Here is a 24,605-nt window from a genome sequence, read left to right as displayed (position 1 = left end):
GTTGCAGCTGTACAAAACTCTGGTGTGGCCGCATTTGGAGTATTGCGTGCAATTCTGGTCGCTGCATTATAGGAAGGATGTGGAAGCATTGGAAAGGGTGCAGAGGAGATTTACCAGAATGTTGCCTGGTATGGAGGGAAGATCTGATGAGGAAAGGCTGAGGGACTTGGGGCTGTTTTCGTTAGAGCGAAGAAGGTTAAGAGGTGACTTAATTGAGGCATACAAGATGATCAGAGGATTGGATAGAGTGGACAGTGAGAGCCTTTTTCCTCGGATGGTGATGTCTAGCACGAGGGGACATAGCTTTAAATTGAGGGGAGATAGATATAGGACATATGTCAGAGGTAGGCTCTTTACTCAGAGAGTAGTAAGTGCGTGGAATGCCCTGCCTGCAACAGCAGTGGACTCGCCAACACTAAGGGCATTCAAATGGTCATTGGATAGACATATGGATGATAAGGGAATGGTGTAGATGAGCTTTAGAGTGGTTTCACAGGTCGGCGCAACATCGAGGGCCGAAGGGCCTGTACTGCGCTGTAATGTTCGATGTTCTATGGGATTAGAATAGGTGGTTGCTTGAGGGCCGGCGCAGACAGGATGGGCCAAAGGGCCTCTTGCTGTGCTGTCAAATTCTATGACTCAGATTATCTGCTCCTGATGATACTGTTGTTTCTGGGATCTTGCTATGCATATATTTCCCACTGTTTCCTACACAGCTGCGACTGCAATTCAGATGAGCTTTATTAGATGAGGGGCAGCATGGTAGCATAGTGGATAGCACAATTGCTTCACAGCTCCAGGGTCCCAGGTACGATTCCAGCTTGGGTCACTGTCTGTGCGGAGTCTGCACATCCTCCCCGTGTGTGCGTGGGTTTCCTCCGGGTGCTCCGGTTTCCTCCCACAGTCCAAAGATGTGCGGGTTAGGTGGATTGGCCATGATAAATTGCCCTTAGTAACCACAATTGCCCTTAATGTTGGGTGGGGTCACTGGGTTATGGGGATGAGGTGTTGACCTTGGGTAGGGTGCTCTTTCCAAGAGCCGGTGCAGACTCGATGGGCCGAATGGCCTCCTTCAGCACTGTAAATTCTATGATTAGCTATATAACAGTAAGTGATTAAGAAGGGTAATGGAATGCTATCCTTTATTACAAGAGGAATTTAACTTCAAAGTAACGATTTCAGGCTTCAGTTATACAAGGCATTGGTGAGATCACATCTCGAATATTGTGTTCCATATTTGTCTCATTTAAGGAAGGATCTAAATGTGTTGGAGTCGGTTTGGATGAGGTTTACTAGATTGATACCTGGAATGAGCGAATTGTCTTATGATGTAAGTTGGGCTTGATTCTACTGAAGTTTAGAAGATAGCCATGATGTGGAGATGCCGGCGGTGGACTGGGGTGAGCACAGTAAGAAGTCTTACAACACCAGGTTAAAGTCCAACAGGTTTGTTTCGAATCACTAGCTTTCGGAGCACTGCTCCTTCCTCAGGTGTATCACAGACAGTGACCCAGTGGGGAATCGAACCTGGGACCCTGGCATTGTGAAGCCACAGTGCTATCCACTTGTGCTACCGTGCTGTCCTCCAAATGTCATCCTATTTCATATGTTCGTATATTGTTTTGAGATGTCTGGCGGTTGTGATAAGCGACATATAGATACAGGTTTTTTCATGACCACCAGATATCCAGAAGACTATAAGACCTATGTCTTATGGCCTTACAGGCAATGAGGTACTTTTGAAGTCTCTGTTGTAATGTAGGAAACGGGGCAACTGATCTGCAACACAGGCTCCCACAAACCACAATGTTAGATTGACCAGATCATCTGTTTTAGGTGAAGTTTGTGGGGTAAATATTTTCCAGGACACTGTGGAGAACACCCTTGCCCTTCTTCAAAATAGTGGCACAGAATTCTTTGTCTCAATCTGAGAGGGCAGGTGGGCTTCAGTTTAACATTGCATCCGAAAGACAGCATTGCCAACAGTGCAGCACCAACTCAGTACTGCACTGGAGCATAAGCCTTGATATGTTTGCTGATGTCATGAACTCGGACCCACAATCTACTGACTGAAAGGCAAGTATGCTACCAATTGACCGACAACTGATGCATAAAAACAGAAGTAATACAATCTGAAGTAGGTTATTTGGCCCTTTCAACCTGCTACGCCAGTCAACACATTAATGATTGATCTTCTAATTCAGCTCTATATTCCCAATCTATCCCCTGAGTCCCTCAGTGCCCAACAGTCCATTGATCTCTGTCTTGAGGATACTTAAAATCTGAACATCTACAGCTCTCTGTCTAGACTAAAGAATTCTAAAGATTCACAACCCTTTGAGTGAAGAAATTTCTCCTCATCGCAATCCTGAATGGTCAGCCCTTTATCCTGAGTCTTTGATCCCTATGTTCTAGATTTCCCAGCTGGGGAAAACATTTCCTCAGCATCTACCCTGCCAAACCCCCTAAGAATTTTATGCTTCAATGAAATCACCTCTCATTCTTTTAAACACCAGGGAATATTGGCCTTGTCTAGTCAATCTCTCCTTCTGGCACAATCCCCTTATCCCAAAAACCGCAGTGAATCTTTGTTTCAGTTCCTCTAGGGGACTGGTCTTCCTGAGGGAGGCCAATCAAAAATGCACAATACTCCAGGTGTGGTCCCCGCAATGCCTAGACAAATTGGAATAAGATGCATTTTCTCTTGTACTCCAAACTTGTTGTAACAAAAACTAACATGCAATTTGCCTTCTCAATTGCTCGCTAAACCTACATGTTAACTTTCTGTGATTCATGTACAAGGACACTCAGATTCCTCTTGAATGTAAATATTTCAGTCTCTCGCCATTCAAATGTATTCTGCTTCTCTTATTTCTCCTACCAAAGTGGGTTAACTTCACAGTTTTCCACATTGTATTCCATCTGCCATATTCTTGTTCACTCACCCAATCGGTCTATGTCCTTTTGCGTCCTCTTTGGATCGTCCTCGCTGCTTACTTAATCTAACTGTGTATCTCAGCAAACCTGGACATTACATTCTGTCCCCTCATCTAAATATTGTAAACAACTGAGGCCTAGGTACTGGTTCTTGGAGTACCCCATCGGTTACAGACCTGCTGGTTGGCATCATACCTAGCACAGAGGAAAATGGTTGCCGTGGTTGGAGGTCAATCATCTCAGTTCCAGGACTTTGTTTCAGGAGTTCTTCAGGGTAATGTCCTGGCCCAAACATCTTCAGCTGCTTCATCAATGGCCTTCCTCCCATCCTTCCTTCCAAAGTCAGAAGTGGGGATGTTCACTGATGACTGCACAATGTTCAGCACTGTTCATAACTCCTCAGATACTGAAGCAGTCCATGTCCAAATGCAGCATGATCTGGACAATATCCAGGCTTGGGCAGTCAGGTGGCAACTAATATTCACGCCACACAAGTGCCAGGCAATGACCATCTCCAACAGGAGAAAATCTAACCATTGCCCTTGACATTTAATGGCATTACCATTGCTGATTCCCCCACTATCAACATCCTGGAGGTTACCATTGACCAGAAACTGAACTGGACTAGCAACATTAATACTGTGGCTACAAGAGCAGGTCAGAGGCTTGGAATCTGTGGTGAGTAACTCACCTCCTGACCCCCCAAAGTCTGTCCACAATCTACAAGGCACAAGTCAGGAGTGTGATGGAATATTCCCCCACTTGCCTAGATGGGTGCAGCTCCAACAATACTTAAGAAGCTCAACACCATCCAGGACAAAGCAGCCCGCTTGATTGGCACCCCTTCCACAAACATTCAAACCCTCCACCACCGATGAACAGTGGCAGCCGTGTGTATCATCTACAAGATGCACTGCAGGAATTCACCAAGGTTCCTGTTTTAACCCGCACGGGTCTTACAGGGTAGGAATGACCCACTACCCAGTGGAGCTTTCAGAATATGAGCTCCCCCGATGGCTGAAGGGGTGAGAGCCAGTGGACAAAGAATTACAGCGATTGGCAAAAGTACCAGAGGCAACATGATGATAAGCATCTTAATGCAATGAATGGTTAGGATTTGGAAGGCACGGACAAAGGGCGGCGGGTGGTTGATATGGAACCAATGGTAGCCTTCAAAAGAGTATTTGATTAATACTCGAAGGGGAAAATTTGCAGGGATACCAGGAAGGAACAAGGGAGTGGGACGAAGTGGATTGCTCTTCAAAAGCGCAAGCGCAGACTTGATGGGTGAAATGGCCTCCTTCTGTGCTGGACTACTCTATGACTCTATAACTTCAGATTAAAGTCCTAATGAGGACTGTGTTCAACTTTATTGATGAAAACATTTTCTTTGTCTTCAGTGCCGATAAACACATACACTCTCGTAAAGATAACAGCGCAATGTTTCAGCTCCTCAGATAAATGCAATATTCCAGAGTCTAAAATAACTTCTATTCATGAACCACAATCTGGACAGATTTATATTCTAAATCTGTTTTTGATTTTAGACAATTTACTTACCAGAGTCAGTTTGATCGGTCAGTTAAATCCCGAGCATGAACCTTTAGTTGATAGCACTGAGATTGAAACCTCAGTCACACACTCACTCGGTCGATGATCTATCTGGATGGTGTTGTGATGCGTTGGTGGTGTTTTGCACAGCTGAACTCTCTGGAGATGTGACACTGATCCCTGGAGACGGTTATGTATTGCCAGTTTATAGGTTGCAGTTTGCATTGCTCCCAATCTTAGAAGGAGCTAGAGTCTCCAGATTATGTAACCAACACTGACATGATACATCAGCAGAGCCAACCAAGCAATCAACAATGCTCTAGTAATAACAACTTGAATTTATATAGCACCTTTAATATATAGCAGCGTAAAATTTCCCTAAGGTGCTTCACAGGCGTGTTGTCTAATACAATACAACATTGAACCAGATACGGTAATTTTAGGATAGATGACCAAAAGCTTCTCAAAGGGGTAGGTTTTAAGAAGCATCTTATAAAAATAAGAGAGAGGCGGAGAGATGTAGTGAGGGATTAAGAGCTTCGAGGATGGTAACCAAAGACATGGCTACAATGGTAAATGATGAAAACCGGGGCTGTACAAGGCAGCAGAATTGGAGGAGAACAGAGACCACGGTGATTGTAGGACTAAAGGAAAGTGACACATGGAGGGATTTGAAGACAAAGATGTAAAGTTTTAAATTGAGGTGTTGCTGGACCAGGAACCAATGTCGATTCATGAGCACAGGGGTGATGTGTGAATGCGTTCTGACCTGACTTCGGGTACGAGCAACAGCTTTTTGGATGAATTCAAGTTGATAAGGGGTGCAATGTGGGAGGCTGGTCAAGGGATGGAATAATCAAGTCTAGAGGTAACAAAGGCACGGTTGAGGGTTTCAGAAAGTAATAATAATAATCGCTTATTGTCACAAGTAGGCTTCAATGAAGTTACTGTGAAAAGCCCCTAGTCGCCACATTCTGGCGCCTGTTCATAGATCATAGAATTTACAGTGCAGAAGGAGGCCATTCGGCCCATCGAGTCTGCACCAGCTCTTGGAAAGAGCACCCCACCCAAGGTCAACACCTCCACCCTATCCCCATAACCCAGTAACCCCACCCAACACTAAGGGCAATTGTGGACACGAAGGGCAATTTAGCATGGCCAATCCACCTAACCTGCACATCTTTGGACTGTGGGAGGAAACCGGAGCACCCGGAGGAAACCCACGCATCACGGGGAGGATGTGCAGACTCCCTCCGCACAGACAGTGACCCAAGCCGGAATTGAACCTGGGACCCTGGAGCTGTGAAGCAATTGTGCTATCCACAATGCTACCGTGCTGTTCGGGAGGCTGGTACGGGAATTGAACCCGCGCTGCTGCCTTGCTCTGCATTACAAGCCAGTTGTTTAGCCCACTGTGCTAAACCATCCCCATTGCTAAACCAGCCCCATGTACATGAAATGAAAATCGCTTATTGTCACAAGTAGGCTTCAAGTGAAGTTACTGTGAAAAGCCCCTCGTCACCACATTCCGGCGCCTGTTCGGGGAGGCTGTTACGGGAATTGAACCGTGCTGCTGGCCTCCCTTGGTCTGCTTTCAAAGCCAGTGATTTAGCCCTGTGTTAAACAGCCCCAGTTCTAGTATTTGAAAGTGTAACCTGATATGACGTAATTTATCTTTAGTAATTTTTGTGAATACTTTATGTATTGCCTCTTCATATTAAGACTGGAACTGAATGATTTTAATTCACCGGTAGATGATTAATTTGTACCAGCCTTTCTGGTGACAGATCTGTATCCAAATGTTAGTTTGCAATTACATCAGTATATCACTAAAGCTCGTGTAAGCTCACTTACGTTCCTCGCTCTCCCCAAACTATTTCTTTGAGCATGCTTACAGAAATAACTTTCCTATAAGCCACAAACGGAGAGAACATTTCACAGTGCTTTCCAGAGGCAGAACAAAGGATAAAACAGGTCAAATAAATAAAAGAATGGATGATGACCTCTGCTTGAACTGTTGGCGAGGTGAGTAAAACTAGCAAGGATGGGGCAGGGCTTTGAAGATTAGGATATTAAATTCAATATGTTCGGAAACATGGAGTTTAATTTCATGAAGAAGAAATTTAGCTCTGGGTCATCTAAGAACACTGAGATTTTGAATGGTTTGGTACAGCCTGAACCGATGGCTGGATCAGATGGAGTGTACAGAGTTGTGTGGAGGTCGACCTTGTAACCAGGCTCATTTACTCTTGCTAGAAGCAACTTACATTAATACACAGAGACCGATCATTGCGAACAAAAGGAATATGGCTTTGTGGCCTTTCTGAACTACCTCGGAGCTTTGGGAGCCTCTCGTTAGCCATTGCTTTCACCATTACAATGCCTCAACCAATCAGATTCCACTTGCAACCAATCAGCACCCTCTCTCTAGTATAAATTGTTCTAATTGTTTTGACATTCATAGAACCACAGAAAAGTTACATCACCAAAGGAGGCCACTCTGCCCATCTTCTCCATGCCAGCCCAAGGACATCCAGGTGCCCTTTCTAATCCCAACCTCCTGAACCCGGTCCCTAGTCCTGTAGCTTAGAGCACTTCTGGTGCAGATCCAGGTAGTTTTTAAAAGAGTTTTGAGTCTCTGCCTCCACCACCAACTCGGGCAGCGAGTTCCAGACTCCCAGTACCCTCTGTGTAACACGTTCTTCCTCATGTCCCCTCTACACCTTCTGCCTCTTGTCTTGAATCTATGTCCCCAGTTCTAGAATTCTCCACCAAGGGAAACAATTTTACTCTGTCCACCCAATCTCTCCCCCTCATAATGTTGTCCACCTCAATTAAGTCACCCCTCAGCCTTCTTTGTTCCAAGGAAAATAACCCCAACGTATCCAATCTCTCCTCGTAGCTACATTTTTTTTGCCCTGGCAACAAAGAACAAAGAGAACAAAGAAAGTTACAGCACAGGCACAGGCCCTTCGGCCCTCCAAGCCTGTACCGACCAGTCTGCCCATCTGAATAAAAAAACCCTATCCTTCCGGGGATCACATCCCTCTATTCCCATCCTATTCATGTATTTGTCAAGATGCCTCTTAAAAGTCACTATCGTATTTGCTTCCACCACCTCCTTCGGCAGCGAGTTCCAGGCTCCCACCACCCTCTGTGTAAAAAAACTTGCCTCTTCCATCTCCATTAAACCTTGCTCCTCGCTCCTTAAACCTATGCCCCTGAGAAATTGACTCTTCCACCCTGGGAAAAAGCTTCTGACTATCCACCCTGTCCATGCCCCGCATTCTTGTAAACCTCCTCTGCACTCTCTCCAGAGCAATAACGTCCTCCCTGTAATGTGGGGAGCAGAACTGCACACAATACTCCAGTTGTGGCCTCACAGTGTTTTATACATTCTAGTGTTGGTTCTGATGAGTGCAAAACAAAAATCTTCAGCAACATGTCTCAGCAATATTCCCATTCTGTACTATCTATTGTATATTTAGTTAGCCACTGACGTAAACACCTTAAACAACTCGACAGCCGAGAAGAAAAGCACAAGAACGAGATTAATCAACTGCACACAAGAGCATATAATGAGTACAGTAATAGCATCCAACGTTGTGAACATGATTGAGATAAGAGCACCACCACCTCCAAATTCTCCTCTGAGTCACTCACCATCCTGACTTGGAAATATATCGACCGTTCCTTCACTGTCGCTGGGTCAAAATCCTGGAACTCCCTTCGCAACTGCACAGTGGGTGTACCTACCCAGCACAAGGACTGCAGAGATTCAAGAAAGCAGCTCACCACCTCCTTCTCAATGTCAATTAGAAATGGGGAATACATGCTGGCCTAGCCAGCAACGCACACGTCCCATAATAGAATTTAAGAACATTTGGGATGTCCCTTATACTGACATTCCACTGCTCCAGTTAATAATTTACCATGTGGTTCTTGAAATATTTAGTATTGTAACATTAAAGAGAAATGTCCTACTCTCTTGAAATTGTGCTCCTTAATAAAATCACAACCCAAAAAGTTTGTTTATTTTATGCCCATCAAGTTACTGCCGTTTGGAAATTCTATGTTATCCTTGTTTATTTTATCGACCAGCAATCTCAATATGGATGGCCACCAAGCAAGTCCCAGGTGGGTGCCGTGTGGAGTTTGCACATTCTCCCCGTGCCTGCGTGGGTCTCACCCCCACAACCCGAAGATGTGCAGGGTAGGTGGATTGGCCACGCTAAATTGCCCCTTAATTGGAAAAAATGTTGGGTGAATGTGAGATTTCAGGGCCACACTGTTTTAACCTCTGACCTCAACTACATGTTGCTGGTAAACTGATTGCCTGAAATATAAGGAACAAAATATCATAGCACCTTTCACCACTGTGACACTTAACAATCAATTAAGTACTTTTTGAAATGTAGTCATTGTTGGAATGGGGAAAATGCAGTAGCCAATTAGCTCACAGTAAGCTCCCTTAAAAAACAATGTGATAATGACCAGATAATCTTGATTAGCAAGGTTGATTAAGGGATAAATATTGGTCAGGACACTGGAGAACTGCCCTGCTCACCTTCAATTCAGTGTCATGGGATCTTTTCCATCACTTGAGAAGGAAACGGAGGCCTTGCTTTAATTTCTCATCTGAAGGTCAGCATCTTCAGCAGTTCACCCCTCCCTCAGTACCGCACTGAAGAGTCAGCCTCAATGTTTTTGTACTCCAGTGGGTGGAAAGCAGCAGCTGGCTGGCATTCAGGAGAGGTTTAGATGACCTGGAGACTGCCTGCTAGCACAATGTGATGGCTCACAAGCACGCAGGTATGTTTCAGGATTGCAAAGGGGTGTTGGAAGGATTGGATGTGATCTCATGGTTGAGGACGGGGTTGCCCTCAGTTGTGTACAGCCAGATTTATACACTTGTGACACAGCATCATTGAGAAGAAAGTATTTGTTGTACGGTAGCACAGTGGTTAGCATGGTTGCTTCACAGCTCCAGGGTCCCAGGTTCGATTCCCGGCTTGGGTCACAGTCTGTGCGGAGTCTGCATGTTCTCCCTGTGTCTGCATGGGTTTCCTCCGGGTGCTCCGGTTTCCTCCCACAAGTCCCGAAAGACGTGTTGTTAGGTAATTTGGACAATCTGAATTCTCCTTACATATAACCGAACAGGCGCTGGAATGTGGTGACTAGGAACTTTTCACAGTAACTTCATTGCAGTGTTAATGTAAGCTTACTTGTGACAATAAAGATTATTATTACTGGTTGTAAGTTGGTTTACAGGTGTTGGTCTGGTTATGTCTCTGACAAAAATCCACAGCTGGATTCTCCGCCCCGCCACACCACTTTTCAGCCTCGACCCGTCGGCGGGGTTCTCCATTATGCCAGCCGGTCAATGGGGGTTCCCCTTTGTGGGGCAGCCCCCCGCCGTCGGGAAACCCCCGGGCGCCGGCAAAACGGAGACTCCCGCTCCCAATGTTTTGTTTCATCCCCTTTAACTGGCTCTAAAGTAGCTTAACTTGCTTTCAAAAAAGGTTTCACTTCTCCTAAACAAATTCTTTGGTAAATATTAGTAAATCTCAGAGTTGTGACAAAGAAAAATTGAAGGCATCATTCTGACAAAGCCTGCAGCTGAGAATTGAACCAAGATTTTCTCTATAGATGGTGCCTGATTGGAATATTTCTGGCATTTTTGATTTAACTGCTTAGATTTCAGATTTTCTGAATGTTTAATTCTTTTCTCTTTTGTAATCGAGTTCAATTGTTTTTCCCCATGTTTTCCTCAACCATTACATTTAACACTGCAACAACAAAAAAATCTGCACCAGAGAGCGTGAAGCCACTGCAAACTCAGCTACCAATCCTGGGCAGGGCTTTTTTGCTTCATTTTACATTCCATTTTTATAACAAGAGGGCTCTTAAAATGTTGAAACATCATCTAATTCTATGACATACAGACTGGGATTTCTTCAGAAAGATGAAAGCATTAAAGAGAGCGCCTCATAAAACCAACTGGAGGGGGAAACAATGCTGGCCTTGCCAACAACACTCACAACCATGAACACATTTTAAAAAAAAGCTAAGATAAGTGTCCAATTAAACTTGCGCTATTTTACTTTCAAAATAGATTGCTCATTTTTGAAATACCCCTGAATTATTAAATTAGCTATCTAAAACCCCATTTGGAAAAGCTTAAAAGCTTGGAGTAGATGCTGAATTATTAATGAGATATTGCTTTTTGCAGTCTAAAATCAATAGCATGAAAGCTGCTGAAAAAGGGGAGGGCAGTTTGTCAGGTATCACTCTCACTTTTTGGATATTGTCCTTGCAGGCAGAACACCAAACCCTGTTCTAGATTCTCTTTCGAGAAATGTCAGCAAGTTTGGTCATGAAGGAATGCACTGGAATATGTGCTTTAAACTAATCTGAGTCCATTTTATATTAAATAGGTTAATCCCTTTGTTATCCTGGTCATCAAAGGCTTTCATTCAAGCCTTAAACATTCTCATTGTAACATTTTACAGGATAACATCTGGACTATGTCACTACATTTACATTGCATTGAGCTACATGAATTATTTAATTCATGAAATACAAGTCAGGAAACATAACTGTTTTGTCAAAAGTGCATGTCGATCAGGATTTCTACAATAAATGGGCAGCGTGGTGGCACAGTGGTTAGCATTGCTGCCTACGGCAATCCTGGGTCACTGTCTATGTGGAGTGTAGCCATGTAAAAGGGCTGCGTTCCGATTAATCTGGCCAAAACCCAGTTTAAAATGGCTAACCCGAAAGACTGCTGGGAAAAGCAGCTAAGAAGACACAAGCAGGCAGCTGCAGACAGGTTTGCATATTCGGCTCTGGGAAGTTAGCCCAGATCGATACTCAGGGCTATCAACAGCCCATCGACCCAGGTATTTGCAGTTGCATTCAGGACTGTTTGCAGCCCATCTATCCAGACATCCACAGTTAAATCGGCTATCCCCGGGAACAATTGCAACATATTAGCAATTGAACACCAGGCCAGACCTGTCGGCGCCTGCAGTGGCCGAAACAAAGACAGGTGAACGACCACCCCCCGATCAAGGAATCGCCTCACCATTGGACACATCGACCCCAGAGATTGGGGACAGAATCCAATCACTTGGGACTCAGGGTCAAGGGCCGCCCCGGGAGGCGGGAAGCCCCTGGGCCCTATAAAAGTGAGGGTCCAAGTTCAGATCTCTCTCTCTCCTCTTCGCCTGCTCGAGACCTTCGCAAGAACAGCAACCGGCAACAATAAGTTTGAATCCAGCGATCGCTATCCGGTAGAGACACCTAGCCATCGACCTGTACCAGCCTTTTGAATCCCGCGGGTCAGATCTGATTGGACAAGCCATTCGTTTCCCTGACCTGGTGGGCTCTTCCTAAGTTAAGTATTGGCCAGTAGTGTTAGGTTTATTATATAGAAAGTAGTATTAGTGTATTAATATTGCTTGTTGTATATAATAAATGACCGTTGTTTTAATCCTTACTAAGCGGTGTGCTGTATTATTAATCATAACCTGAACTTGAACCACGTGGCGGTATCATAAAGATACCTGGCGACTCATGAGCAAAGGTGACGTAATCAGAGCAAATAGACTACGGTTAAAAAGAGCAACAGGAGTTTGCACATTCTTCCCGTGTCTGCGTGGGTTTCAGCCCTACAACTCAAAGGTGTGCAGGGTAGGTGGATTGGCCGCGCTAAATTGCCCCTTAATTGGAAAAAGTAATTGGGTACTCTAAATTTATATTTAAAAAAAGATTTCTACAATAAATAAATAGTGGTATTTTATATTTAATGTCAGAAGGCCATATGAACTGGAATTGAATTTCAGGCAGTTAGTATAACAGGTCCAGAGCCACCCATCCTGTGCTGTTGCCTTAGATGAATAACTTCAGTGTCAGTATGATGTATTCTTCAGGCCCGTTTGCACACAGCCAACAGCAAAGTAATGCTCCCTCTGCATTGCATCAATAATGGGACAGTATCGAGCTATTTGGCTGCACCAGCATCAAAACCCTCTTCTCTCACTGTTGTAATATGGGTTCTTTAGATGTCCCAATGATGGAATCTTGAGGCTTGTATATTTAAACATGAACAGTTTATTGTCAGCCTTTAATAATAATAATCTTTATTATTGCCACAAGTAGGCTTACATTAACACTGCAGTGAAGTTACTGTGAAAAGCCCCTAGTCGCCACACTCCGATGCCTGTTCGGGTACACAGGAGGAGAATTCAGAATGTCCAATTCACCTAACAAGCACGTCTTTCAGGACTTGTGGAAGGAAACAGGAGCACCCGGAGGACACACACAGACACGGCCTTCAGAAAGAGCACCCCACTTAAGCCCGTGCCTCCACCCTATCCCTGTAATCCAGTCACCCCACCTAACCTTTTGGACACCAAGGGACAACTAATCATGGCCAATCCACCTAACCTGCACATCTTTGGACTGCGGGAGGAAACCGGAGCACCCGGAGGAAACCCACGCAGATGGGTTTTTGGAAGGAATAACAGGAAGACAGAGTACTGGGCAAATGGTAAGATTCTTGGTAGTGTGGATGAGCAGAGAGATCTTGGTGTCCATGTACATAGATATCTGAAAGTTGCCACCCAGGTTGAGAGGTTTGTTAAGAAGGCATACGGTGTGTTAGCTTTTATTGGTAGAGGGATTGAGTTTTGGAGCCATGAGGTCATGTTGCAGCTGTACAAAACTCTGGTGCGGCCGCATTTGGAGTATTGCGTGCAGTTCTGGTCGCCGCATTATAGGAAGCATTGGAAAGATGCAGAGGAGATTTACCAGGATGTTGCCTGGTCTGGAGGGAAGATCTTATGAGGGAAGGCTGAGGGACTTGAGGTTATTTTCGTTAGAAAGAAGAAGGTTAAGAGGTGACTTAATTGAGGCATACAAGATGATCAGAGGATTAGATAGGGTGGACAGTGAGAGCCTTTTTCCTCGGATGGTGATGTCTAGCACGAGAGGGACATAGCTTTAAATTGAGGGGAGATAGATATAGGACAGATGTCAGAGGTAGGTTCTTTACTCAGAGAGTAGTAAGGGCGTGGAATGCCCTGCCTGCAACAGTAGTGGACTCGCCAACATTAAGGGCATTTAAATGGTCTTTGGATAAACATATGGATGATAAGGGAATAGTGTAGATGGGCTTCAGAGTGGTTTCAAAGGCCGGCGCAACATTGAGGGCCGAAGGGCCTATACTGCGCTGTAATGTTCTATGTTCTAACCTTGAAGATTGCCATTTCTTCCACATCTCAGTCTATTACGTTTGGAGGAATGGTAATAGTACTCTGCGTTTCTAGTACTTGGCTATCACACTTTGCATTCCTTCAAGTTGTGTTTCTCTTCATTAGCAACATTTTTTGGATACTGTGCGTTTGTCCTATTCCTTCCGAGGGGAAATTGCACTCTGCTCCTGGAGTGGACTAAATTTTATCCTTCCGTGGTGTCCACCATGTTCTCTCTGGATATATACATTTTGCAAACGGAATCTTCATTTCCTCTTTAGCACAGGGCTAAATCATTGGCTTTGAAAGTAGACCAAGGCAGGCCAGCAGCACGGTTCAATTCCCGTAACAGCCTCCCCGAACAGGCGCCGGAATGTGGCGACTAGGGGCTTTTCACAGTAACCTCATTTGAAGCCTACTTGTGACATTAAGCGATTTTCATTTCACTTGTTTCTCAATCTCTTTTTTTTTTAATTTAGAGTATCCGATTATTTTATTTTCCAATCGAGGTGTAATTTAGTGTGGCCAATCCACCTACCCAGCTTGTGGGGTTGAAACCCACGCAGACAAGGGGAGAATGTGCAAACGCCACACGGGCAGTGACCCGGGGCCGGGATCGAACCCGGGTCCTCAGCGCCGTGAGGCAGCAGTGCTAACCACTGTGCCATTGTGCCGCACTCTTGTTTCACAATCTCGGTAAAACATTTGTTTTCTGTTTTACTTTCAAATAATTCTGTAAGCTTGTGGATCTTTGCTTTCAGCTCGGCTATTTCTTCTTCTCGTGCCTCAGGTTTCAGTATTGGATGTACATTTTCTGATCTAATTTCTGTCTGTTCTGTCTCTGTCTGCAACAGAATTGTGGTATTATAGGTATTACGGTACCTGACAGGCTAAAGCACTATTGGTGGAAACTGTATGCTTTCTATTGTCTAGAGTGTATAATAGCTCCGCCCTGCTAGGCGGGGTATAAGAACCCGTGCCGCCCCAGCAGCCCTCTTCTGTACCTGAGCTGCTGGGGGAAACATCTAGCTTATTAAAGCCTTCAGTTGGACGACAACCTCACTTTAGTGGTCATTGATCGTGCATCAATTTAATAAGCTAGAATTTTAAGAAGAAAGGATGGAGCTCCGAATCAAGCCGGAGTGTCTGCAACTTAGCCCCCACGCGGCGAACTCAGCGGCAATCTTTAAGCACTGGCTGGCGTGCTTTAAAGGGTATCTCGAGACGGCCGAAAACGCACCCACGGGAGAGCAGAAACTGCACGTCCTGCACTCAAGGGTGAGCCCGGAGATTTACACCCTCATCGAGGAAGCGGAAGACTTCGATGCAGCTGCTAAAAGGACACTATATTCACCCGGTAAACCAGGTCTACGCCCGGCACCTGCTTGCAACAAGGCGACAAACCCCTGGGGAATCGCTGGAGGAATTCTACCGCGCACTCCTGGTGCTGGGAAGAAGCTGCGGTTGCCCGCAAGTTTCGGCGAGCGAACACACGGAACTCTTAGTCAGGGATGCTTTCGTGGCAGGTATGCTATCGTCACAAATCCGCCAGCGCCTGTTAGAGAAGGACACCCTGGGTCTCAGGGAGGCATGGGCCCTTGCAGGCTCCCTGGACGTGGCCTCCAGGAACGCCCTTGCCTATGTTCCCGACCGCGCGGCAGCCCCCTGGGCAGCGTGGAACCCCGCCGCGGCCGACCCCAAGACTTCCCCCATTCCCCCACAGGCCTGCGCTGCGAGGCAGCCTGGCAACCCCGAGGGGCCCCGCTGCTACTTTTGCGGGCAGACCAAGCACCCCCGCCAGCGCTGCCCGGCCCGCTCATCCACCTGCAAGGGATGCGGCAAAAAGGGCCATTTCGTTGGGGTATGTCAGGCCCGAGCGGTGGCCGCGGTCTCCAGCGGCGAATGCGGACCGCAACCACAAATTTCTCCATGGGCCCCGTGTGGCCAGCGGTCGCCGCCACCCCCATATCCCAGGGCCACGTGCGGACCCCGGGCTGTGGTGGTATGTATTAGGGGTATTAGGTACCCTGTGATGCCGAGAGGCTATTGGTGGATAGACCAGCCGATTGATCAGCCGCCTGCTGGCTCCGCCCAGTAAGGCGGAGTATAAGAGCCCGGGTTCTCCCAGCAGCCGCATTCTGTAACTGTGCTGCTGGGGAACAAGTCTGCGTAATAAAGCCATCGTTCGACTCCTGCTCATCTCGTCTCGTGAGTGATTGATTGTGCTACAATTTATTACGCAGACTTTTAAGGACATGGTGCTCCGAATCATTTCGGAGTGTCTGCACTTGGGCGCCGCCATCTTGTTCCGCGGACGCCACGTTGGAGGGATGGGCGCCGCCATTTTGTGCACCCAGGCCATGTGCGACCAATGGGAGACACCATCTTGGATGAACCCCCAGGACCCCAGCTCGGCCGACCACACAATGCCCGAACAGAACTCTCAACTACTGCGATTGGCCTCGGTGACCCTGGATCAGTCTCGACCTCGAACACTCTCAACTGCTACAACGACCGTTTTCATCAACAGGCATGAGGCGTCCTGCCTAATTGACTCTGGGAGCACGGAGAGCTTCATACACCCCGACCGACACGGTAAGGCGCTGTTCCCTCCTCATCCACCCCGTTAATCAAAAAATCTCCCTGGCCTCCGGTTCCCACTCAGTGGAGATAAAGGGGTTTTGTGTAGCAAACCTCACAGTCCAGGGAAGGGTGTTCAAAAATGTCCGTCTCTACATCCTTCCCCACCTCTGCGCGGCTACACTCCTGGGTTTAGACTTCCAGTGTAACCTTCAAAGTCTGACCTTCCAATTCGGCGGCCCTATACCCCCCTCACTGTCTGCGGCCTCGTGACCCTTAAGGTCGACCCGCCTTCCCTGTTTGCGAACCTCATCCCGGATTGCAAACCCGTCGCCACCAGGAGCAGACGCTACAGTGCCCAGGACCGGATCTTTATTAGGTCAGAGGGAACGCTACTGAGGGAAGGTTCATTGAAGCCAGGAACAGCCCCTGGAAAGCTCAAGTCGTGGTGGTAAAGACTGGGGAGAAGCATAGGATGGTCATCGACTAGACTCAGACCATCAACAGGTTTACGCAGCTGGACGCGTACCCTCTCCCCCGCATATCCAACCTGGTAAACAGGATCGTGCATTATAAGGTCTTCTCCACGGTGGATCTCAAGTCCGCCTACCACCAGCACCCCATCCGCACTAGTGACCACAAATACACTGCCTCCGAGGCAGACGGGCAGCTCTATCACTTCTTAAGGGTTCCCTTAGGTGTCACCAACGGGGTCTTGGTCTTCCAGCACGAGATGGACCGAATGGTTGACCGGTACGGTTTACGGGCAACATTCCCGTATCTCGATAATGTCACCATCTGCGGCCACGACCAGCAGGACCACAACACCAACCTCCGAAAACTTCTCCAGACCGCTAAAATCCTTAACCTAACATACAATAAGGATTTAGCACCGACCGTCTAGCCATTCTCGGCTACATAGTGCGAAATGGAGTTATAGGCCCCGACCCTGAACGCATACGCCCCCTTATGGAGTTCCCCCTCCCCCACTGCTCCAAGGCCCTGAAACGCTGCCTAGGGTTTTTTAGCTACTACGCCCAGTGGGTCCCTGACTACGCGGACAAGGCCCGTCCCCTGATCCAATCCACAGTTTTTCCCCTGTCGATAGAGGCCCGGCAGGCCTTCAGCTGCATCAAAGCAGACATTGCAAAGGCCACGATGCACGCCATCGACGAGTCCCTTCCAGATCGAGAGCGACGCGCCTGACGTAGCTCTGGCGGCCACCCTCAACCAAGCGGGCAGACCTGTGGCCTTCTTCTCCCGTACCCTCCATGCTTCCGAAATCCACCACTCCTCAGTCGAAAAGGAGGCCCAGGCCATAGTAGAAGCTGTGCGACATTGGAGGCATTACCTGGCCGGCAGGAGATTCACTCTCCTCACTGACCAACGGTCGGTTGCTTTCATGTTTGATAATGCACAGCGGGGCAAGATATAAAACGACAAGACCTTGCGGTGGAGGATCGAACTCTCCACCTGCAACTACGAGATCTTGTACCGTCCGGGGAAGCTAAACGAGCCTCCTGACGCCCTGTCCCCGCGGCACATGTGCCACCGCACAAGTGGACCGCCTCCGAGCCCTCCACGAGGACCTCTGCCACCCGGGGGTCACTCGCTTTTTCCATTTTGTCAAGACCCGCAACCTGCCCTACTCCCTCTAGGAGGTCGGGACAGCCACCAGGTACTGCCAAATCTGCGCGGAGTGCAAACCGCACTTCTACCGGCCAGAGAGGGCACACCTGATAAAGGCTTCCCGTCCCTTTGAACGCCTCAGCATGGACTTCAAAGGCCCCCTCCCCTCCACCGACCGCAACACATACTTCCTGAATGTGATTGACGAGTACTCCCGGTTCCCATTCGCCATCCCCTGCCCCGACATGACCGCCCCCACCGTCATCAAAGCCCTCCATAGCATCTTTGCACTGTTTGGGTTCCCCGCTTACATACATAGTGATAGGGGGTCCTCCTTTATGAGCGATGAACTGTGTCAATTCCTGCTCATCAAGGGCATCGCCTCGAGCAGGACGACCAGTTACAGCCCCCGGGGTAGCGGACAGGTAGAGAGGGAGAACGGAATGGTCTGGAAGACCGTCCTACTGGCCCTACGGTCCAGGAGCCTCCCAGTCTCCCGCTGGCAAGAGGTCCTCCCGGATGCCCTCCACTCTATCCGGTCACTGCTTTGTACGACCACCAATCAGACACCTCCCGAACGTCTCCTTGTCTTCCCGAGGAAGTCCTCCTCTGGGACCTCACTCCCGACCTGGCTGGCAGCACCCGGACCCATCCTGTTCCAAAAACATGTGCGGGCGCACAAGTCGGACCCGTTGGTCGAGAGGGTCCATCTGCTCCATGCTAACCCCCAGTACGCCTACGGCGTACCCCGACGGCTGACAAGATACGGTCTCCCTATAGGACCTGGCGCCCGCCGGAACTCCACGCACATTCCAGCCACCAGTCCCACCCTCCCCTCCACCGCAGCACCTTATAGGAGGATCGGTCCTTCCGCCGCCCCCGACTAGGCCCCCCCACCCACCGACGCCCCCCTCAGGCGCTCCTTTCCCAGGTCAGCCGTTCTCCCCACCAGCGCCATCTAGGGGTGACGAAGCTGCCATGGAGATCGAAGCCACGCTCCCGGAGTCACAGACGCCCGAGCCTCCACTGGAGTCACCATCGAGGCTCCGACGATCACAGAGGACGACCAGGGCCCCCGATCGACTGATTGCTTCATTTTAACTGTAATCTGTAAATATAAACCATCAAATGTACATCGCTACCAGACTTGTAAACAGTTACTAAACACTGTACGGAGGTATTACGGTACCTCCATAACCAATTATACCATGTTGTTATGTTTTGTAGTTACTGGCCACCACCCCGCCAGACTCTTTTTTTAACAGGGGGTGAATGTGGTATTATAGGTATTAGGGTACCTGACAGGCTAAAGCACTATTGGTGGAAACTGTATGCTTTCTATTGGCTAGAGTGTATAATAGCTCCGCCCTGATAGGCGGGGTATAAGAACCCGTGCTGCCCCAGCAGCCCTCATTCTGTACCTGAGCTGCTGGGGGAAACATCTAGCTTATTAAAGCCTTCAGTTGGACTACAACCTCACTTTAGTGGTCATTAATCGTGCATCAAGAATGTTGTCCTTTTCCGATGTTTCGTTTCACTGCTGGCCGGGCCTGTCTCCGGCCAAATCTTAACTTGTTTCAGTTCCGTCTCCTGAACGTTCTCTGACCTTTCCTTTCAATACCCCCTCTTTCATTTTAACTGCTTCTGCAGACCTTCAGACTGTTTCAATCTGTGTCTTGTAGCTTTTGGCTTCCTCCTGAAATCTGGAATATTGCTGGGTTTTCTGTACCAACTGGTTCTGAAGATTGTTCAGAGTGAGGTTAAAGTCATTTTGTTTCTCTTTGGAATCTTCCAGAGGAATAAACCTTGACCTGAGGGATTCTTGTCACGTGTGATGGTCTTTCAACAGGTTTACCTTTTCTTTGCAAAGCTCGCTTGCTTCACTGAGCTTTGCGGTAGTACAACAGAGTCTCCTTGAGTTTCTTCTGCTGTGCTCCCTGATGTGTTGGGTGCTCTGCTACACAGACGAACCAACACGGTTGCGAATGGTACAACTCAGTTTTATTACTAACATTTATTTACAGTGGTAAACTGGTTACTGAGGTTCGATCATAACCCTAGAATCTGTGGACCTACTCGTAATACTATCTTGGAGTGGCACTCAGCACATGGTGGATGTCTGAGTGGCTTGCTGTGAGCTCGGTGCCCTGAGCTGTCTCCTGCTGGAATGCCCGGGAAGTGTCATGTTCCCTGTTTTGTACTGTGTATGCTCTTGCCTGTGATTGGCTGTGGTGTTGTGTGTGTGTTGATTGGTCCGTTGATCTGTCCATCAGTATGTATGTATGTTTGTACCATGATGTTTACCTGAATATCATGACACTCCCGTTCTGCTGTTTAAGGCAGTCTTCATCTCTTCATGTTGCTGAATGGTTACGCATTCCTATTGCACTTGATCTTGAAGGACAATCAACTGTTCTTTCAAATGTTTATTTTCTTGTCACGCCCCAGGACAATTTGCTCAAGAATCTCACAATCTCTCTCTCTCCGAGTTCCATAACTACCCCCTCATTCTCTTGGGTGAAGACAGATGTGAAATATTAGTTCAACACCCTACCAATGTCCTCTGGCTCCACCCACAGATTTCCCCCTTGGTCCTTAATGGGCCCCACTCTTTCCCTGGTTATCCGCTTCCCATTGATATACAGATAAAATATCTTGGGCTGTTCCCTACTTTTACCAGCCAGAGCTTTCTCATATCCCCTCTTTGCCCTCCTCATTGATTTCTTAAGCTCCATCCTGCACTTCCTGTACTCCACCACTGCCTCTGCAGACTTGCTCCCCTTATACTTGTTAAAAGCCTCTCTCTTCCTTCTCATTGTATCCTGACTGTCTCTGGTCACCCATTTGTTCTCTGGGTTTGATACATCTTCCTATTACCCGAGAGGCAACATTTGGGCCTGTACCCTCCCCATTTCATCTTTGAACCCCCCCCCCCCCCCCTCCCCCTCCCCCCACTGCTCCTCTGTAGATTTCCCCACAAGTAACTCTTTTGTACTAACTAAAGAGGCACTATTAAAATCAGAGGTCCTGGCACACTTAGCTCCAAAGTTACCGGTCCGACTGACTTGCGATGCATCACTGTATGAGGTGGGAGCTGTGGTTTCTCACATGGTGTCCAATAGTGAAGAGCAGCCAATAGCGTTTACATCAAGATCCTTGAACAATCCACGGATAGGGAAGGAAGCTCTAAGCATCATTTTCAGAATCAAATGTTTTTACCAATACCTTTACGGATGGAAACTGACTTTGCCAACAGGGCAACACGGTAGTACAAGAGGATAACATTGTGGCTTCACAGCGCCAGAGTCCCAGGTTCGATTCCCCGCTGGGTCACTGTCTGTGTGGAGGCTGCACGTTCTCCCCGTGTCTGCGTGGGTTTCCTCCCACAGTGTAAAGACGTACAGGTTAAGTGGATTGGCCATGATAAATTGCCCTTAGTGTCCAAAAAAGATTAGGAGGGGTGATTGGGTTACGGGGATAGGGTGGAAGTGAGGGTTTGAGTGGGTCGGTGCAGACTCGATGGGCCCAAAGGCCTCCTTCTGCACTGTATGTTCTATGTTCTATCATTGACCACTGACAACAATACTGGGGCCGCCACCGGTACTCCACCTCTAGCAGCGAGCTGGATGCAGAGAGGAATATTGCTGTTGTCAGCACACACGTTTATGATAAAATATTGTAAATCGAATCTCCATGGGAACGCTGATGGACTCTCTAGATTACCTTCACCTAACGTGTCATCATTGAATAGTTTGAGTGGTATTATTTTTTATTCCAAAGAGGTCGATAACACTCCTGTAACCGGAGACTTCCGGTGACGGCGGGCGGGAGGCAGCCACGCGTTGGAGGGCTCCCGTTCAGGAACGGCATTGTCGGGGAGTAACGCCCGGTCCTAGGGCCAGCGACGGCAGTAAAAGTCGGGAGACAGCGCAAGGAGAAGAAGGATGTCGAAAAACACCAAAAAAACGGCCGGGAAAAAAGCGTCTGAAAGTCCGTTGGAGAGGGGAAAGGTCACCGCGGGGTCAACAAAGAAAATGGAGGCTGGAGCACCAAGGGAGGCCGCAGTGCTTACGGCTGAAGAACTAACTAAGGTGATGGCTGCGGAATTCCAAAAGCAGTTGGCGCAGATTGAGGAATGTATGGAGACGGTGAGGAAGGAGATGAGGGAGGTTTTGGGTGCGCTGGTGGAGGAGGCGATTTCCCCGGTGACGAAGGCGGTGGCGAGCGCAGTGGCGGAGGTGCGAGAGCAAGGGGAGGCGCTGAAGGAAGTGGAGGAGACGTTATTGCAGCATGGTGATCAACTTGCCTCGATGGGGAAAGAGATGCGGAAGGTGATGGACACGAACAAGAATCTGCGAGGAAAAATGGAAGACCTGGAAAACAGATCCAGGCGAAAGAACTTGAGGATTGTGGGGCTGCCCGAAGGAGTTGAAGGACCGAAGCCGACTGAGTATTTTGCCGCGATGCTGGCAAAACTACTGGGGGGAGGGGAAGTTCCTGATATGAACTGGATTGGGCTCATCGGTCGTGGAGGCCTGTACCAAAGGTGAGTGAGCCGCCAAGGGCAGTGACTCTGTGCTTCCGTAGGTACAGGGTGAAGGAGAAGGTCCTGAGCTGGGCCAAGCAGAAGCGGGTGGTGCAGTGGGCTGGAGCTGGTATACGTGTATACCAGGACTTTACGGTGGAGCTGGCGAGGAGGCGGGCTGCCTTCAACCGGGTGAAGAGGGCACTGTACATTAGCAAGGTGCGGTGCGGCATTGTATATCCAGCGAAGCTGAGGGTGACTTACAAGCTCAGGGACTTTTATTTTGGAACGGCGGAAGCAGCGGAGGAGTTTGTGAAGGCAGAAGGACTGTGGCAGAACTGACAAATTGAGGAATGGCCATGTGCCGATGTAACCTCATGACTGTATTTTCTTCTTTTTTGTATCACTGCGCGCGGGTGTAGAGGCCAAAGGAGCCAATGTTGTATATATTTGGACAAGGGAAGGGACGGGACTTTCGCTCAAAATGAGGGTTCTTTGGGGTGTAGGTGGATAGGCGGGGTTTGTGTGCTAAAAGGGGATCTTTGGGCTTTCCTGGGGCCGGGCAAGTGGGAAAGGGACCCGGGCGGGGGCCTCCACGCTGGCCGGTTTAAGCCGGCCAGTGAACGGGAGTGAGGTGGGGGGAGGGGCTGCGGCCATCGGAGCCTGACGGAACAGGGTCCGAGTGGTCTAGCCGGGGTGGGAAGTTGGGGGAGGGAACCGAGGTTGGGGGAGGGAACCGAGGTTGGGAGGAGGAGTTTTACAAGAGGCAGTGGACGGGAGGAGCTGGAGACTTGGGGGGGGGGGTACAACTTTGGGGTATCATGTACGGTACTCTCTTAGAGACTGAATGGCGTTGGTTGGGGGTGGGTGGGGGGGGGGGGGGAGCTGTGTAGATTAAGGGTGACTACGGGTAATCCCTGATTCCTTTTTGTCATTTGTTTATGTAAACAGGCGGGTTGAGGTTTGGGGGTTGGTGGGCGGATGGGATCGTTGTTATTATGGGGATTGACATATCTTGTTAATTATTGTTTATTGTTGATGGGTGTAAATGTGGGAGAAAACGTGAAAAAGGAGGAGAATAAAATTTAAAAAAATAAACACTCCTGTAACCATGGGACAAGTTAAGAACTATACCAGAAATAATCCACTCCTGTCAGAGGTTCTGGGCATGGTTCTTCGTGCCAACACCGTGGGAAAAAACCCGGAGTTGAAGCCAAATGTTATCCGAACTATCCGTACAGGCTGGTATCTCCTCTGGGGAATGAGGGTCAGCGTTCCGCCATTGATAAGGAAACACGCCCTAAACCAACTTCCTGAAGACCATTGTGGGATAGCAGGGCAGGAAAATATGGCCAGAAGCTATTTTTAAAAAAAATTTTTTAATTAGTTTTTGTGTTTGATTGTGACAACATTGTAAAAAGGTGCTGATCTCCAGCTGAGCAGGAGTCTCTGGTGGGTGATCAGGGAGGTAAAGGCGAGGACGTCAGCTCCTCTCTCTGTGAAGATATCTGGCTGTTCCGATACCCTGAAGACCTCAGCTAGAGGCATGACTCCACCCTCACCTCCACAACCCTGGACATGGCCTCAAAAAAGGCAGTCCAGTCCCCGACAGATCTGGGACAAGATCAGAACATGTGGGTGTGGTTGGCCGGGCCTCACTGGCACCGTTCACATCTGTCCTCCCCTCCGGGAAGAACCCGCTCATGCGTGTTCTAGTCAAGTGCACCGTGTGCACTACCTTTAGCTGCATTAGTCTCAACCCTGCCCATGAGGAGGTGAAGTTCGTCCTCTGCAGTTGCCTGTACAGGTCAGTTCAGCTACCGTCCCCTAGTTCGTCCGTTGTCAGATGTTTGTCCAATATGGTGTGTCTGGGTAGCTGGGGGAAAGTTGTGGTCTCCGTGTGGATCAGTTCCTTAGTTGCATGTACCAGAGCTCATTCCTGTTCAGGAGCTGGAGCTTGTCCGTTAGTTCCCCCAGGGGCACTACTCTGTCAGCTACATATAGGTCCCCTGCTGTCAGTACCCCTTCACCCTGTCTCCACCTTTTAAAGGAGGAGTCTATTGTTGCAGGGATGAATTTATCATTTCTGCAGATGGGGGCCACGGTGGACATTGCACCAGATTGAA

At 48.3% G+C, this 24,605-nt stretch overlaps 1 protein-coding gene across 1 annotated transcript in view; it reads right to left on the bottom strand.

Annotated features, from left to right (window-relative positions):
- The window catches only part of LOC140392537 (guanine nucleotide-binding protein G(I)/G(S)/G(T) subunit beta-1), a 99,834-nt gene extending 95,258 nt beyond the window's left edge, over positions 1-4,576 (bottom strand). The window contains exon 1 of the mRNA XM_072477813.1: positions 4,498-4,576. The gene's annotated coding sequence lies outside the window, so the exon portion shown is untranslated. The remainder of the gene's footprint in view (positions 1-4,497) is intronic.
- Between the last annotated feature and the right edge of the window lie 20,029 nt (positions 4,577-24,605).

The sequence above is a fragment of the Scyliorhinus torazame genome, chromosome 16 (genome assembly GCF_047496885.1).
Source record: "Scyliorhinus torazame isolate Kashiwa2021f chromosome 16, sScyTor2.1, whole genome shotgun sequence".
Classification (NCBI taxonomy): domain Eukaryota; kingdom Metazoa; phylum Chordata; class Chondrichthyes; order Carcharhiniformes; family Scyliorhinidae; genus Scyliorhinus; species Scyliorhinus torazame.
Note: the sequence above shows the minus strand (reverse complement) of the source record. Positions and strands in the feature narration are given on the sequence as shown.